Below are 16,956 nucleotides of genomic sequence, written 5' to 3' on the forward strand. Positions count from 1 at the left end.
AGCGTCCCTTCTCACCTTCGGCTTTGACTCGACATTTGAATCCATCATAGCTGTTTCTTATGATGTTTATCACTTTTTGCGGCAGACCATAGTGTTTCATTATCTGGTACATCTGCTCACGATCGACAGAATCGAATGCCGCTCGAAAGTCTATGAAACAAAAGCTAATATCCAATTGAAACGCCATTGATTTCTCTATTATTTGACGCAGGGCAAAGAGTTGATCGGCGCATCCTCTGCTTTTTCTGAAGCCGCACTGCTCTTCCCTTAAGACGCGATCCACTGAATCTTTGCATCGATTGAGAGTAACGGAAGCGAACACTTTGCCTGGTACTGACAATAGAGAGATCCCTCGGTGATTCGAACACTCTGACCTCTTTCCTTTACTCTTGTATAATGGGACAATTTCTGCTACCTTCCAGTCATCGGGCAGAACTTCCGTCGACCAACATTTATCTATGATGTCCCAGAGCCACTCGACAATACCCTTGTGTGCTTTCAACATCTCACAGGAAATGTTATCGGGTCCACTTGCCTTGCCATTCTTCAACCTGCGGACAGCTTCAAGCACTTCTTCAAATCGAATTGGGCTCAGGTCAATCGGCAAGCTTTCAGCTGCTTCTTCGGGATCCAATCTCGTACTGCAACTGGATGTTGAGGGATTCAGGAGTTGACTAAAATGTTCCGTCCAGCGTTCAAGTCGTTCCTCTTTCGTCCGTAAGTTGACGCCAGTGCTTGAAACTAATTTGGTCAACTGGGGCCTCCAGTTTCGGCAAATCTGCTGTGATGCCCCAAAAACCTCCTTTAAGTTGCCTCTGTCCGCGAAGCTCTGCACTTCTTGGCCTTTGCGTTCAAGCCATGCCCGTTTGTCTGCACGTAGAGCTTTTCTGACTTCCTTACAGCAGTTTGTGAACTCTAACAGCGCCTCCGCGCTGCTGTGTTTCTTTAACTGTAGATCGGCTCGTTTCCGGATAAGTTCCAGAGAATCTGGAGAAATCCAAGGTTTGTTCACTCGCTTGTCCGGAAGGAGGCATTTCACTGCTGCTTGGTTCAGGGCTTTTCGAAAATTGTCCCAAGACTGCTCTGTATTCTCGAAATCGCCGCTCTTATCAAGATGTAACTTGACCTCCTGCGTGAATAAGTCACGCGTTGTTTCATCTTGCAGCTTTGCAGAACTGATTCTGGGCGTGAAACATGGCTTTTTAGACAAAAGTTTCATAGATACTTCCGCAATGACCAGTTCATGATCGGTAATTGTGGTTTTGCCTCTTCTGGTCCTCACATTCGTCAGACATCCTCTGTATCTCTCTGCAAACAGAATGTGATCCAGCATCTTTTTTCGAAAACTCGGATCGGGAGGGTTGTAGGTGTACCGATGCACTTGTCGATGCTGGAACCATGTACCACCTACGAGCAATTTGTGTGAAGTGCAAAATGATAACAACTTTTCCGAGTTTTCATTTTCTTCACCCATTCCAAACGGGCCTCTGCAGCTCATGATGTCATTCAACTGGTGTCCAGGCTCTGCATTGAGGTCACCGATGACACAAATACGCTCCCTATGTTTGAAGCTGGAAACTAGGTCTGAAAGTTGACTCCAAAACAAATCCTTCTCTTGGAGACTAGCTTCATTCGTAGGTGCGTAGCAGACAACAACAGCTAGATTGGCTCTCCTCTGAGCCGCGAACTTGACGTAGCAAATACGTTCATTTAGAGCCACTTGTTCTACGATGCTGTTTATCAATGACTTCTTTACAGCAACGCCCACTCCTCCTTGTCTCGACTTTACACCAGACAACCACGAGTCAGACAGGTAGAGCTTGTGGTCTCCGAGATCAATTTCTTGCTCCTGCAATCTCGTCTCCTGCACTCCCAGAATATCCAACTTGTATCGCGCCAGATCCATTTTCAAAGCCTCTAGAGATCCGGCTTGGGTCAGTGTTCTGACGTTTAAAGTTGCAATTCTGAGTTGGTTCCTCGGGAGATTCTTAGCACCCCTTACCCGGGACTCGGGGCCATGGTTCATTGTACTCATTGCTTTGGTGTTTGAAGGCTGAGATACGACTAGTTGCGCCACAAACTAGAAGACCAGTGCCTCGTTAGCTCGACCATGTGAGCGTAGAGCCGCAGCACATGACCTACCCCCAGGGGACACCACGTGGAGGTGAGGTTGGATTTTGTCCCCCACTACTACTACTACTACTACTACTACTACTACTACTACTACTACTACTACTACTACTACTACTACTACTACTACTACTACTACTACTACTACTACTACTACTACTACTACTACTACTACTACTACTACTACTACTACTACTACTACTACTACTACTACTACTACTACTACTACTACTACTACTACTACTACTACTACTACTACTACTACTACTACTACTACTACTACTACTACTACTACTACTACTACTACTACTACTTCTATAAAAAAAATGCTAAGTTTTTTTTTATTTTCCCACGTTTCCCATTTTTTCCCCGCAATTTTTTCCGTTTTTCTTGATTTTTTCACACTGAGATCTTAACTAATGTTCCGGGAATAACCGGAATGAGAAGTGAACGCAAGTTTCCCAGCGGGAAAAAGCGGGAAACGTACGCATAGGCAAGTTTCTCGCTGGCAATTGTGGGATTAGTAAGTATAAGCAAGATTTCCGGGAATCCCACTGGGATTTCCGGGAAACGATGCACCGGGTTATGACACACCTACATAGGAGCTCTAGGAGCTCAATTCATTTGAACTCGTCCTTAACTAGACTTAATATCGCTTTTTATGAAACTGTCCAATCATAATTTTTGCACGCAAAATTTGAAAACGTATCACGTACTTTTTTCGTAAATCAACTTGATCAAAATTAAGCTCTCCCTTAGAATCTACTGGGAATATGACACTCCTACATAGGCCCTCAATTCATTTAAGAAATTCCTCGACTAGATTGAAAATTAATTTTCACTAAATTGCACAAGCATTTTTTTTTTGCGCGAGATTTGTCAACGTAATGAGGACTATTTTCGTAACTCAGCTTGATAAAAAATTAAGCTCTCCTCTAGAAGCCACTAGGACTATGACACTCTTACGTAGGCCCTCAGTTCATTTGGACAACCCTTGACTTGATTGAAAATCAGTTTTTATGAAATTGCACAAGTATATCTTTGAGCGCCAAATTTGACAACGTATTAAGTACTTTATTCGTAAACCACCCAGATCAAAAATAGTTTTCTTTTGAACTCATTTAGGTTTATGAAAGTTCTGCGCTTTTTTGAAATTACACAAGAATTTCTGCGCACGAAATTTGAAAACGTATTAAGCACTTTTTTCGTAAATCATCGTGATAAAAAAATTCCCTTAGAACCCACTAGGAATATGACACTCCTACAACTATATTGAAAATGATAGTCCTGATTTGAAATATGACACTCCTCATAGATTGAAATTTAATTTTTTTGAAACTCCACAATCATTTTTTAGCGCGAAACTTGGCAACGTAATAAGTACTTTTTACTTATATCAGCTTCATTAAAAAAGCCCTTTTTTTGAACCCACTAGGACTATGACACTCTGACCTAGGCCGTCAATTCATTTGGACAATCCTAGACTTGATTGAAAATAACTTTTTATGAAATTGCACAAGCATACTTTTCGAGCGCGAAATTTTACAACGTATCAAGGACTTCTTTTGTAGAGCACCCCAGGTTAGATATTTTTTCGAACCCAGTAGGACTATGACACTACTACGTAGGCCCTCAATTCATTCGAATAAGTCCTTAACCAGAGAGAAGATAACTTTTCGTAAAATTGTCCAATAAAATTTTTTGAGGGCCAAATTTGACAACGTATTAAGTACTCTTTTCGCAAATCAGCTTGATCAAAATTAAGCTCTCCCTTAGAATCTACTGGGAATATGACACTCTTACGTAGGCCCTCAGTTCATTTGGACAACCCTTGACTTGATTGAAAATCAGTTTTTATGAAATTGCACAAGCATATCTTTGAGCGCCAAATTTGACAACTGATTAAGTATTTTATTCTTAGACCAACCAGATCAAAAATAGTTTTCTTTTGAACACATTAGGTTTATAAAAGTTCTACGCTTTTTTGAAGTTACACAAGCTTTTCTGCGCGCGAAATTTGTAAATGTATTAAGTACTTTTCTCGTAAATCATCTCGATAAAAAAAATTCCCTTAGAACCCACTAGGAATATGACACTCCTACAACTATATTGAATATGATAGTCCTGATTTGAAATATGACACTCCTCATAGATTGAAATTTAATTTTTTTGAAACTCCACAATCATTTTTTAGCGCGAGACTTGGCAACGTAATAAGTACTTTTTACTTATATCAGCTTCATTAAAAAAGCCCTTTTTTTGAACCCACTGGGACTATGACACTCTGACCTAGGCCGTCAATTCATTTGGACAATCCTTGACTTGATTGAAAATAACTTTTTATGAAATTGCACAAGCATACTTTTCGAGCGCGAAATTTTACAACGTATCAAGGACTTCTTTTGTAGAGCACCCCAGGTTAGATTTTTTTTCGAACCCAGTAGGACTATGACACTACTACGTAGGCCCTCAATTCATTCGAATAAGTCCTTGACCAGAGAGAAGGTAACTTTTCGTAAAATTGTCCAATAAAATTTTTTGAGGGCCAAATTTGACAACGTATTAAGTACTCTTTTCGCAAATCAGCTTGATCAAAAAAAGCTTTCCTATAGAACCCACTAGGAATGTGACGCTCCTACGTAGGCACTCCTTTCAATTGAACAACTCCTTGACTAGATTGAAAATCATTTTTTATCAAACTGCACAAGCCAATTTTTTAGAGCGAAATTTGACAACGCATTAAGAACTCTTTTTGTGAAATACTTACATCAAAAATTAGTTCTTTTGAACTCAGTAGGACTGTAACTCTCCTACGTAGGTCCTCAAATCATTTGAACAATTCTTTGACTAGACTGAAGATCATTTTTTCATGAAATTGTCCAACCAGATTTTGAGCGCGAAATTTGACAACGTACTAAGTAATTTTTTCTCGTAATTCAGCTTGATCAAAACTTTTCTCTCCCTTAAAACCCACTAGCACTGTGACACTCCTACATAGGCCCTCAATTCATTTGAATATTTCTTCGATTAGATTGAAAATCAATTTTTATGAAAATGTACAAATTATAACTTTTCACGCGAGATTTGTCAGCGTATTACATACTTTTTTCGTAAATAAGCTTGATCAAAAACAATTTCTCTCTAAGAACCCACTAGGACTATGAAACTCTTATCTAGGCCCTCAATTCATTAGGACAAGTCCTTGAATTGTTTGAAAATCACTTTTTATGAAACTGCAGAGGCATATTTTTTGAGCGCGAAATTTGACAGCGTATAAAGTACTTCTCTCGTAGACCACCCAGATCAAAAATTAGTTTTTTAACCCACTCGGACTATGAAACTCCTACGTAGGACCTCAATTCATTTGAGCAAGTCCTTGACTAAATTGAAAATCACTTTATGAAACTGGAGAAGCATATTTCTTGATTGCGAAATTTGGAAACGTAATAAGAACTTCTCTCGTAGACCACTCAAATCAAAAGTTAGCTCTTTTCTCACACCCACTAGGACTATCACACTCCTTTGTAGGCACTGAGTTCATTTGGACAAGTCATTGACTAGATTGAAATCCACTTTTTATGATACTTTCCAATCATATTTTTTGAGGGCAAAATTTGACAACGTATTAAATACTTTTTTAGTAAATAAGCTTGATCAAAAATAGGTTTTCTAATAGAACCCTTTAGTAATATGATACTCCTACATAGGCCCTCAATTCATTTGAAAAATTTCTCGACTAGATTGAGAATTAGTTTTTACGAAACTGCACAAGCATTTTTTTGCGTTATAAGTACTTTTTTCTTACCTCAGCTTGATAAAAAATAAGCTCTCTTCTAGAAGCCACTAGGACTATGACACTCTTACGTAGACCCTCAGTTCATTTGGACAACCCTTGGCTTCATTGAAAATCAGTTTTTATGAAATTGCACAAGCATATCTTTGAGCGCCAATTTTGACAACGTATTAGGTACTATATTCGTAGACCACCCACATCAAAAATAGTTTTCTTTTGAACTCATTAGGTTTACGAAAGTTCTAAGCTCTTTTGAAGTTACACAAGCATTTCTGCGCGCGAAGTTTGAAAACGTATTAAGTACTTTTTTCGTAAATCATCTTGATAAAAAAAATTCACTTAGAACCCACTAGGAATATGACCCTCCTACAACTAGATTGAATATGACACTCCTGATTTGAAATACGACACTCCTCATAGATTGAAATTTAATTTTTATGAAACTGCACAGTCATTTTTTAGCGCGAGATTTGGCAACGTAATAAGTACTTTTTTCTTATATCAGCTTAATTAAAAAAGCTCTCTTTTTGAACCCACTAAGACTATGACACTCTGACGTAGGCCGTCAACTCCTTTGGAAAATCCTTGACTTAATTGAAAATAACTTTTTATGAAATTGCACAAGCATACTTTTCGAGCGCGAAATTTGACAACTTATCAAGTAATTCTTTTGTAGAGCACCCCGAGTTAGATCTTTTTTCGAACCCAGTAGGACTATGACACTACCACGTAGGCCCTCAATTCATTTGAATAAGTCCTTGACCAGAGAGATGATAACTTTTGTCCAATCATAATTTTTGCACGCAAAATTTGACAACGTATTAAGTACTTTTTTCGTAAATCAACTTGATCAAAATTAAGCTCTCCCTTAGAATCTACTGGGAATATGACACTCCTACATAGGCCCTCAATTCATTTGAAAAATTCCTCGACTAGATTGAAAATTAATTTTTACGAAATTGCACAAGCTTTTTTTGCGCGAGATTTGTCAACGTAATAAGGACTAGTTTCTTAACTCAGCTTGATAAAAAAAATAAGCTCTCCTCTAGAAGCCACTAGGACTATGACACTCTTACGTAGGCCCTCAGTTCATTTGGACAACCCTTGACTTGATTGAAAATCAGTTTTTATGAAATTGCACAAGCATATCTTTGAGCGCCAAATTTGACCACGTATTAAGTACTTTATTCGTAAACCACCCAGATCAAAAATAGTTTTCTTTTGAACTCATTAGGTTTAAGAAAGTTCTACGCTTTTTTGAAATTACACAAGCATTTCTGCACGCGAAATTTGAAATTGTATTAAGTACTTTTTTCGTGAATCATCTCGATAAAAAAAATTCCCATAGAACCCACTAGGAATATGACACTCCTACAACTCGATTGAATATGACACTCCTGATTTGAAATATGACACTCCTCATAGATTGAAATTTAATTTTTATGAAACTGCACAGTCATTTTTAGCGCAAGATTTGGCAACGTAGTAAGTACTTTTTTCTTATATCAGCTTCATTAAAAATCCCTCTTTTTGAACCCACTAGGACTATGACACTCTGACGTAGGCTGTCAATTCATTTGGACAATCTTTGACTTGATTGAAAATAACTTTTTATGAAATTTCACAAGCATACTTTTCGAGCGCGAAATTTGGCAACGTATAAAGGACTTCTTTTGTAGGGCACCCCAAGTTAGATCTTTTTTTGAACCCAGTAGGACTATGACACTACTACGTAGGCCCTCAATTCATTTGGATAAGTCCTTGACCAGAGAGAAGATCACTTTTCGTGAAATTGTCCAATAATATTTTTTTGAGCGCTAAATTTGACAACCTATTAAGTACTCTTTTCGCAAATCAACTTGATCAAAAAAAGCTTTCCTATAGAACCCACTAGGAATATGACGCTCCTATGTAAGCACTCATTTCAATTGAACAACTCCTTGACTAGATTGAAAACCAATTTTTACGAAATTGCACAAGCATTTTTTTGCGAGATGTTTGTCAACGTAATAAGGACTAGTTTCTTAACTCAGCTTGATAAAAAAATAAGCTCTCCACTAGAAGCCACTAGGACTATGACACTCTTACGTAGGCCCTCAGTTCATTTGGACAACCCCTGAATTGATTGAAAATCAGTTTTTATGAAATTGCACAAGCATATCTTTGAGCGCCAAATTTGACAACTGATTAAGTACTTTATTCTTAGACCACCCAGATCAAAAATAGTTTTCTTTTGAACACATTAGGTTTATAAAAGTTCTACGCTTTTTTGAAGTTACACAAGCTTTTCTGCGCGCGAAATTTGTAAATGTATTAAGTACTTTTCTCGTAAATCATCTCGATAAAAAAAATTCCCTTAGAACCCACTAGGAATATGACACTCCTACAACTAGATTAAATATGACACTCCTGATTTGAAATATGACACTTCTCATAGATTGAAATTTAATTTTTTTGAAACTGCACAATCATTTTTTAGCGCGAGATTTGGCAACGTAATAAGTACTTTTTTCTTATATCAGCTTCGTTAATAAACTCTCTTTTTGAATCCACTAGGACTGTGACACTCTGACGTAGGCCGTCAATTCATTAGGAAAAGTCCTTGACTTGATTGAAAATAACTTTTTATGAAATTGCACAAGCATATTTTTCAAGCGCGAAATTTGACAACGTGTAAAGGACTTCTTTTGTAGGGCACCCCAAGTTAGATCTTTTTTCGAACCCAGTAGGACTATGACACTGCTACGTAGGCCCTCAATTCATTTGAATAAGTCCTTGACCAGAGAGAAGATCACTTTTCGTGAAATTGTCCAATAATATTTTTTGAGCGCCAAATTTGACAACGTATTAAGTACTCTTTTCGCAAATCAACTTGATCAAAAAAGCTTTCCTATAGAACCCACTAAGAATATGACGCTCCTACGTAGGCACTCATTTCAATTGAACAACTCCTTGACTAGATTGAAAATCATTTTTTATCAAACTGCACAAGCCAATTTTTTGGAGCGAAATTTGACAACGCATTAAAAACTCTTTTCGTGAACCACTTAGATCAAAAATTAGTTTTTTCGAACTCAGTAGGACTGTAACTCTCCTACGTAGGTCCTCAAATCATTTGAACAATTTTTTGACTAGACTGAAGATCATTTTTTCATGAAATTGTCCAATCATATTTTGAGCGCGAAATTTGACAACGTACTAAGTAATTTTTTCTCGTAAATCAGCTCGATCAAAAACTTTCTCTCCCTTAAAATCCACTAGCACTGTGACACTCCTACATAGGCCCTCAATTCATTTGAACATTTCCTCGACTAGATTGAAAATCAATTTTATGAAAATGTACAAAGTATAACTTTTAACGCGAGATTTGTCAGCGTATTACATACTTTTTTCGTAAATAGGCTTGATCAAAAAAACTCTCTCTAAGAACCCACAACGACTATGAAACTCCTATATAGGCCCTCAATTCATTTGAACACGTCCTTGACTAGACTTAAAATCACTTTTTATGAAACTGTCCAATCATAACTTTTGCACTCGAAATTTGACAACGTATTAAGTAGTGTTTTCGTAAACCACCTAGATAAAAAATTAACTCTTGTCGCATATTTGACAACATATAAAGTACTCTTTTCGCAAATCAACTTGATCAAAAAAAAGCTTTCCTATAGAACCCACTAGGAATATGACGCTCCTACGTAAGCACTCATTTCAATTGAACAACTCCTTGACTAGATTGAAAACCAATTTTTACGAAATTGCACAAGCACTTTTTTGCGCGAGATTTGTCAACGTAATAAGGCCTAGTTTCTTAACTCAGCTTGATAAAAAAAAATAAGCTCTCCACTAGAAGCCACTAGGACTATGACACTCTTACGTAGGCCCTCAGTTCATTTGGACAACCCCTGAATTGATTGAAAATCAGTTTTTATGAAATTGCACAAGCATATTTTTGAGCGCCAATTTTGACAACTTATTAAATACTTTATTCTTAGACTACCCAGATCAAAAATAGTTTTCTTTTGAACACATTAGGTTTATGAAAGTTCAACGCTTTTTTGAAATTACACAAGCTTTTCTGCGCGCGAAATTTGTAAACGTATTAAGTACTTTTCTCGTAAATCATCTCGATAAAAAAAATTCCCTTAGAACCCACTAGGAATATGACACTCCTACAACTAGATTGAATATGACACTCCTGATTTGAAATATGACACTTCTCATAGATTGAAATTTAATTTTTATGAAACTGCACAATCATTTTTTAGCGCGAGATTTGGCAACGTAATAAGTACTTTTTTCTTATATCAGCTTAATTAAAAAAGCTCTCTTTTTGAACCCACTAAGACTATGACACTCTGACGTAGGCCGTCAATTCATTAGGAAAAGTCCTTGACTTGATTGAAAATAACTTTTTATGAAATTGCACAAGCATACTTTTCAAGCGCGAAATTTGACAACGTATAAAGGACTTCTTTTGTAGGGCACCCCAAGTTAGATCTTTTTTCGAACCCAGTAGGACTATGACACTACTACGTAGGCCCTCAATTCATTTGAATAAGTCCTTGACCAGAGAGAAGATCACTTTTCGTGAAATTGTCCAATAATATTTTTTGAGCGCCAAATTTGACAACATATAAAGTACTCTTTTCGCAAATCAACTTGATCAAAAAAGCTTTCCTATAGAACCCACTAGGAATATGACGCTCCTACGTAGGCACTCATTTCAACTGAACAACTCCTTGACTAGATTGAAAATCATTTTTTATCAAACTGCACAAGCCAATTTTTTAGAGCGAAATTTGACAACGCATTAAAAACTCTTTTCGTGAACCACTTAGATCAAAAATTAGTTTTTTCGAACTCAGTAGGACTGTAACTCTCCTACATAGGTCCTCAAATCATTTGAACAATTTTTTGACTAGACTGAAGATCATTTTTTCATGAAATTGTCCAATCATATTTTGAGCGCGAAATTTGACAACGTACTAAGTAATTTTTTCTCGTAAATCAGCTTGATCAAAAATTTTCTCTCCCTTAAAATCCACTAGCACTGTGACACTCCTACATAGACCCTCAATTCATTTGAACATTTCCTCGACTAGATTGAAAATCAATTTTTATGAAAATGTACAAAGTATAACTTTTAACGCGATATTTGTCAGCGTATTACATACTTTTTTCGTAAATAAGCTTGATCAAAATTAAACTCTCTCTAAGAACCCACAAGGATTATGAAACTCCTATCTAGGCCCTCAATTCATTTGAACACGTCCTTGACTAGACTTAAAATCACTTTTTATGAAACTGTCCAATCATAACTTTTGCACTGGAAATTTGACAACGTATTAAGTACTTTTTTTGTAAATCAACTTGATCAAAATTAGGCTCTCCCTTAGAATCTACTGGGAATATGACACTCCTACATAGGCCCTCAATTCATTTGAAAAATTCCTCGACTAAATTGAAAATTAATTTTCACTAAGTTGCACAAGCATTTTTTTGCGCGAGATTTGTCAACGTAATAAGGACTATTTTCTTAATTCAGCTTGATAAAAAAATAAGCTCTCCTCTAGAAGCCACTAGGACTATGACACTCTTACGTAGGCCCTCAGTTCATTTGGACAACCCTTGACTTGATTGAAAATCAGTTTTTATGAAATTGCACAAGCATATCTTTGAGCGCCAAACTTGACAACGTATTAAATACTTTACTCTTTGACCACCCAGATCAAAAATAGTTTTCTTTTGAACTCATTAGGGCTATGAAAGTTCTACGCTTTTTTGAAATTACACAAGCATTTCTGCGCGCGAAATTTGAAAACGTATTAAGTACTTTTTTCGTAAATCATCTTGATAAAAAAATTCCCTTAGAACCCACTTGGAATATGAGCCTCCTACATATAGATTGAATATGACACTTCTGCTTTGAAATATGACACTCCTCTTAGATTGAATTTTAATTTTTATGAAACTGCACAATCATTTTTGTGTCGCGAAATTCGGCAACGTAATAAGTGCTTTTTTCTTATATCAGCTTCATTAAAAAAGCTCTCTTTTTGAACCCACTAGGACTATGACACTCTGACGTAGGCCGTCAATTGATTTGGACAATCCTTGACTTGATTGAAAATAACTTTTTATGAAATTGCACAAGCATACTTTTCGAGCGCGAAATTTGACAACGTATCAAGTAATTCTTTTATAGAGCACCGCGAGTTAGATCTTTTTTCGAACCCAGTAGGACTATGGCACTACCACGTAGGCCCTCAATTCATTTGAATAAGTCCTTGACCAGAGAGATGATAACTTTTCTCCAATCATAATGTTTGCACGAAAATTTGACAACGTATTAAGTACTTTTTTCGTAAATCAACTTGATCAAAATTAAGCTCTCCCTTAGAACCTACTGGGAATATGACACTCCTACATAGGCCCTCAATTCATTTGAAAAATTCCTCGACTAGATTGAAAATTAATTTTTACGAAATTGCACAAGCATTTTTTTGCGCGAGATTTGTCAACGTAATAAGGACTATTTTCTTAATTCAGCTTGAGAAAAAAATAAGCTCTCCTCTAGAAGCCACTAGGACTATGACACTCTTACGTAGGCCCTCAGTTCATTTGGACAACCCTTGACTTGATTGAAAATCAGTTTTTATGAAATTGCACAAGCATATCTTTGAGCGCCAAACTTGACAACGTATTAAATACTTTATTCTTAGACCACACAGATCAAAAATAGTTTTCTTTTGAACTCATTAGGTTTATGAAAGTTCTACGCTTTTTTGAAATTACACAAGAATTTCTGCGCGCGAAATTTGAAAACGTATTAAATACTTTTCTCGTAAATCATCTCAATAAAAACAATTCCCTTAGAACACACTAGGAAAATGACACTCCTACAACTAGATTGAATATGACACTCCTGATTTGAAATATGACACTCCTCATAGATTGAAATTTAATTTTTATGAAACTGCACAATCATTTTTTAGCGCGATATTTGACAACGTAATAAGTAATTTTTTCTTATATCAGCTTCGTTAAAAAAGCTCTCTTTTTGAACCCACTAGGACTGTGACACTCTGACGTAGGCCGTCAATTCATTAGGAAAAGTCCTTGACTTGATTGAAAATAACTTTTTTATGAAATTGCACAAGCATACTTTTCAAGCGCGAAATTTGACAACGTATAAAGGACTTCTTTTGCAGAGCACACCAAGTTAGATCTTTTTTCGAACCCAGTAGGACTATGACACTATTAGGTAGGCCCTCAGAGAAGATCACTTTTCGTGAAATTACCCAATAATATTTTTTGAGCGCCAAATTTGACAACGTATTAAGTACTCTCTTCGCAAATCAAATTGATTCAAAAAGCTTTCCTTTAGAACCCACTAGGAATTTGACACTCCTACGTAGACACTCATTTCAATTGAACAACTCCTTGACTAGATTGAAAATCATTTTTTAACAAACTGCACAAGCCAATTTTTTACAGCGAAATTTGACAACGCATTAAGAACTCTTTTCGTGAACCACTTAGACCAAAAATTAGTTTTTTCGAACTCAGTAGGACTGTAACACTCCTACGTAGGTCCTCAATTCATTTGAACAATTCTTTGACTAGACTGAAGATAGTTTTTTCATGAAATTGTCCAATCATATTTTGAGCGCGAAATTTGACAACTAACTAAGTACTCTTTTCTCGTATATCAACTTAATCAAAAACTTTCTCTCCCTTAAAACCCACTTGCAATGTGACACTCCTACAAAGACCCTCAATTCATTTGAACATTTCCTCGACTAGATTGAAAATCAATTTTTACGAAAATGTACAAAGTATAACTTTTAACGCGAGATTTGTCAGCGTATTACATACTTTTTTCGTTAATAAGCTTGATCAAAAATAAACTCTCTCTAAGAACCCACTAGGACTATGAAACTCCTATCTAGGCCCTCAATTCATTAGGACAATCCTTGACTTGATTGAAAATCACTTTTTATGAAACTGCAGAGGCATATTTTTTGAGCGCGAATTGTGACAGCGTATAAAGTACTTCTCTCGTAGACCACCCAGATCACAAATTAGTTTTTTAACCCACTCGGACTATGAAACTCCTACGTAGGACCTCAATTCTTTTGAACAAGTCCTTGACTAAATTGGAAATCAGTTTATGAAACTGGAGAAGCATATTTTTTGATTGCGAAATTTGGCAACGTAATAAGAACTTCTTTCGTAGACCACTCAAATCAAAAGTTAGTTCTTTTCTCAAACCCACAAGGACTATCACACTCCTGTGTAGGCACTGAGTTCATTTGGACAAGTCGTTGACTAGATTGAAATCCATTTTATATGATACTTTCTAATCATATTTTTTGAGGGCAAAATTCGACAACGTAATAAATATTTTTTTTTGTAAATAAGCCTGAACAAAAATAGGTTTTCCAATAGAACCAACTAGGAATATGATATTCCTACGCAGACCTTCAATTCATTTGAACAACTCCTTGACCAGTTTGAAAGCCTTTTTTTGAAATTACGCATGCAAATCTGTGCGCGAAATTTGACCACGTACTAAGTGCTTTTTTCGCAAGTCAACCGGAGCAGAAATTAGCTATTTATTAGAACCCATTAGGGTTATGACACTCCTACATACGAGCTCAATTCAATTGAACACGTCCTTGACTAGATTAAAATCACTTTTTATGAAACTGTCCAATCATAATTTTTGCACTCGACATTTGAAAACGTATTAAGTACTTTTTTCGTAAATCAACTTGATCAAAATTAGGCTCTCCCTTAGAATCTACTGGGAATATGACACTCTTACGTAGGCCCTCAGTTCATTTGGAAAACCCTTGACATTTGGAAAATCAGTTTTTTTGAAATTGCACAAGCATATCTTTGAGCGCCAAATTTGACGACGTAATAAATACTTTATTCGTAGACCACCCAGATCAAAAATAGTTTTTCTTTTGAACTCATTAGGTTTATGAAATTTCTACGCTTTTTTGAAATTACACAAGCATTTCTGCGCGCAAAATTTGAAAACACATTAAGTACTTTTTTCGTAAATCATCTTGATAAAAAAAATTCCCTTAGAACCCACTAGGAATATGACACTCCGACAACGAGATTGAATATGACACTCCTGATTTGAAATATGACACTCCTCATAGATTGAAATTTAATTTTTATGAAACTGCACAATCATTTTTTAGCGCGAGACTTCGCAACGTAAAAAGTACTTTTTACTTATATCATCTTCATTAAAAAAGCTCTCTTTTTGAACCCACTAGGACTATGACACTCCTACGTAGGCCCTCAATTCATTTGAACAAGTCCTTGACTAGATTGAAGATCACGTTTTATGAAACTTCATAAGCGTCTTTTTTAGTGCGAAATTTGAGAACATATTATTCACTTCTATTGTAGACCAGCCAGATGAAAAAATAGCTTTTTTTAAACCAACTAGGTTTATGAAACTCCTACGCTGGCCCTCAATTCATTTGAACAACTCCTTGACCGGAACAACAAACCCAACCCGTGCTACCACGGGCTGAAAGAAACAATAAGACATACTTACCCGCGCATCTGGAGGTGCATCACAAATACAAGATTTAGCATCGGTCCTTCCAAGAATTTGTCAAAAACAATAAATCAGTCAATCGTTCTCAAAGAGCGGAATAGTAAAAGAAAACTCACTTGATTGAAGGAAGAATGTGTTGAAGATTGATGTAGAGCTGTTGAAGACTGATGTAAAGTAGGCAATTTGTTTTGCAAATTTTTATGAAATCAAACCTGCAAAAGAAAGCAAAAGTTGAATTAATATAGCAATTTGATATGTTTCAATAAATAAGCCCCAAGCTTCTCAAAGCTCTAAAAAAACAATTCCAAAAGATAAGTTAAACGCAATATTGAGCTTGAACAATAGACTATGTTTTATTATTCATCTGCACAACAACGGTATTCTTTAAGATTGAAACAAGTCCTCCATGTACATAAGCAACAATTTTCGCATACAAACTTAACTAGGCTTCGACAAATCTACCGCACACAAGTTACACAAATGAAATTCATTTGACGATAATTTTTAGCCTCCTTCACAAATAAGCTTTAACTAGAGAACTTTTTCAAGAAAGATCGAGTCCAATCTATACCAGAAATCTGATATGTCCTCCAATTATTAGGCAACTTTACTTTCAAATTGAAGGTAAAAACTATCAATTCTTGCGCAGTTGAAAAAACGAGAATGCATGAATAAAGAGGGCGTTGAAAAGCGTTCTTTGCTGGTAGTCAGTGAAGAGAGATGAGCGGCCAGCTTTCACTGAAGCATTTTTGGGCACATCTCTTTGCTGATGCCTCCCCAACGTTGTGTACGCAACGCCAATTTTTCGCGCAGCCATAATATTGCACAGCCATTCTTTATTGCCTGGCAGCAAGATCAAACCGGTATCCTTGAAAAGGTTTGGACGTTTTGCGAACGTAATTTTGAGGCGTTTTTGGTCAAATCAAAGGTCTTAAATTAAACAACTTTTCATTCACACAGCTTTCAATTCTTGTTTATAGCCGATATCCAAACAATGAGGACCTAAATATGGTCGAACCAAAATTAAAGCCGTTTTTTCTGCCGGATTACTTTCTCCGGCCACTGAGTTATACTGCTATTTATACTGCTAATTTTACTAGCCAGGTTGCAGTACAGATCAATTTTTTCATCAATTTTCCAGACCAATTTATTTTGATCACATTCTCCATTCCGAATTAAACCCAGCTCAAACTTTCCAAATCAAAAATGTCATTGATCAGACTTTCAAAACAAAGGAGTTCTGATCAGTCGCCATCCAGGCTTCTGAACAGACTTAAACTCAAAACATTGCCTAAACCATAATCAGACAACGTATCAATTATTTTTTTTTTCGCAGAGCAGCTGCATCAGGAGAAAGTTTTCAGAAGCCAATGGAATTACAATACTCCTAAGTAGGCTCAAAATTCCTTGAAGAAGTCTTTGACTAGACTGATTGAAAAAA

General features: G+C 36.3%; 1 protein-coding gene across 1 annotated transcript in view; it reads right to left on the bottom strand.

Annotated features, from left to right (window-relative positions):
- Positions 1–16,956, bottom strand: part of LOC142347436 (COP9 signalosome complex subunit 6-like) — a 527,653-nt gene that overhangs the window by 55,516 nt on the left and 455,181 nt on the right. The gene's annotated exons all lie outside the window — the stretch shown is intronic.

Source organism: Convolutriloba macropyga, chromosome 1, assembly GCF_964194025.1.
Source record: "Convolutriloba macropyga chromosome 1, txConMacr16.3, whole genome shotgun sequence".
NCBI classification, from domain to species: domain Eukaryota; kingdom Metazoa; phylum Xenacoelomorpha; order Acoela; family Convolutidae; genus Convolutriloba; species Convolutriloba macropyga.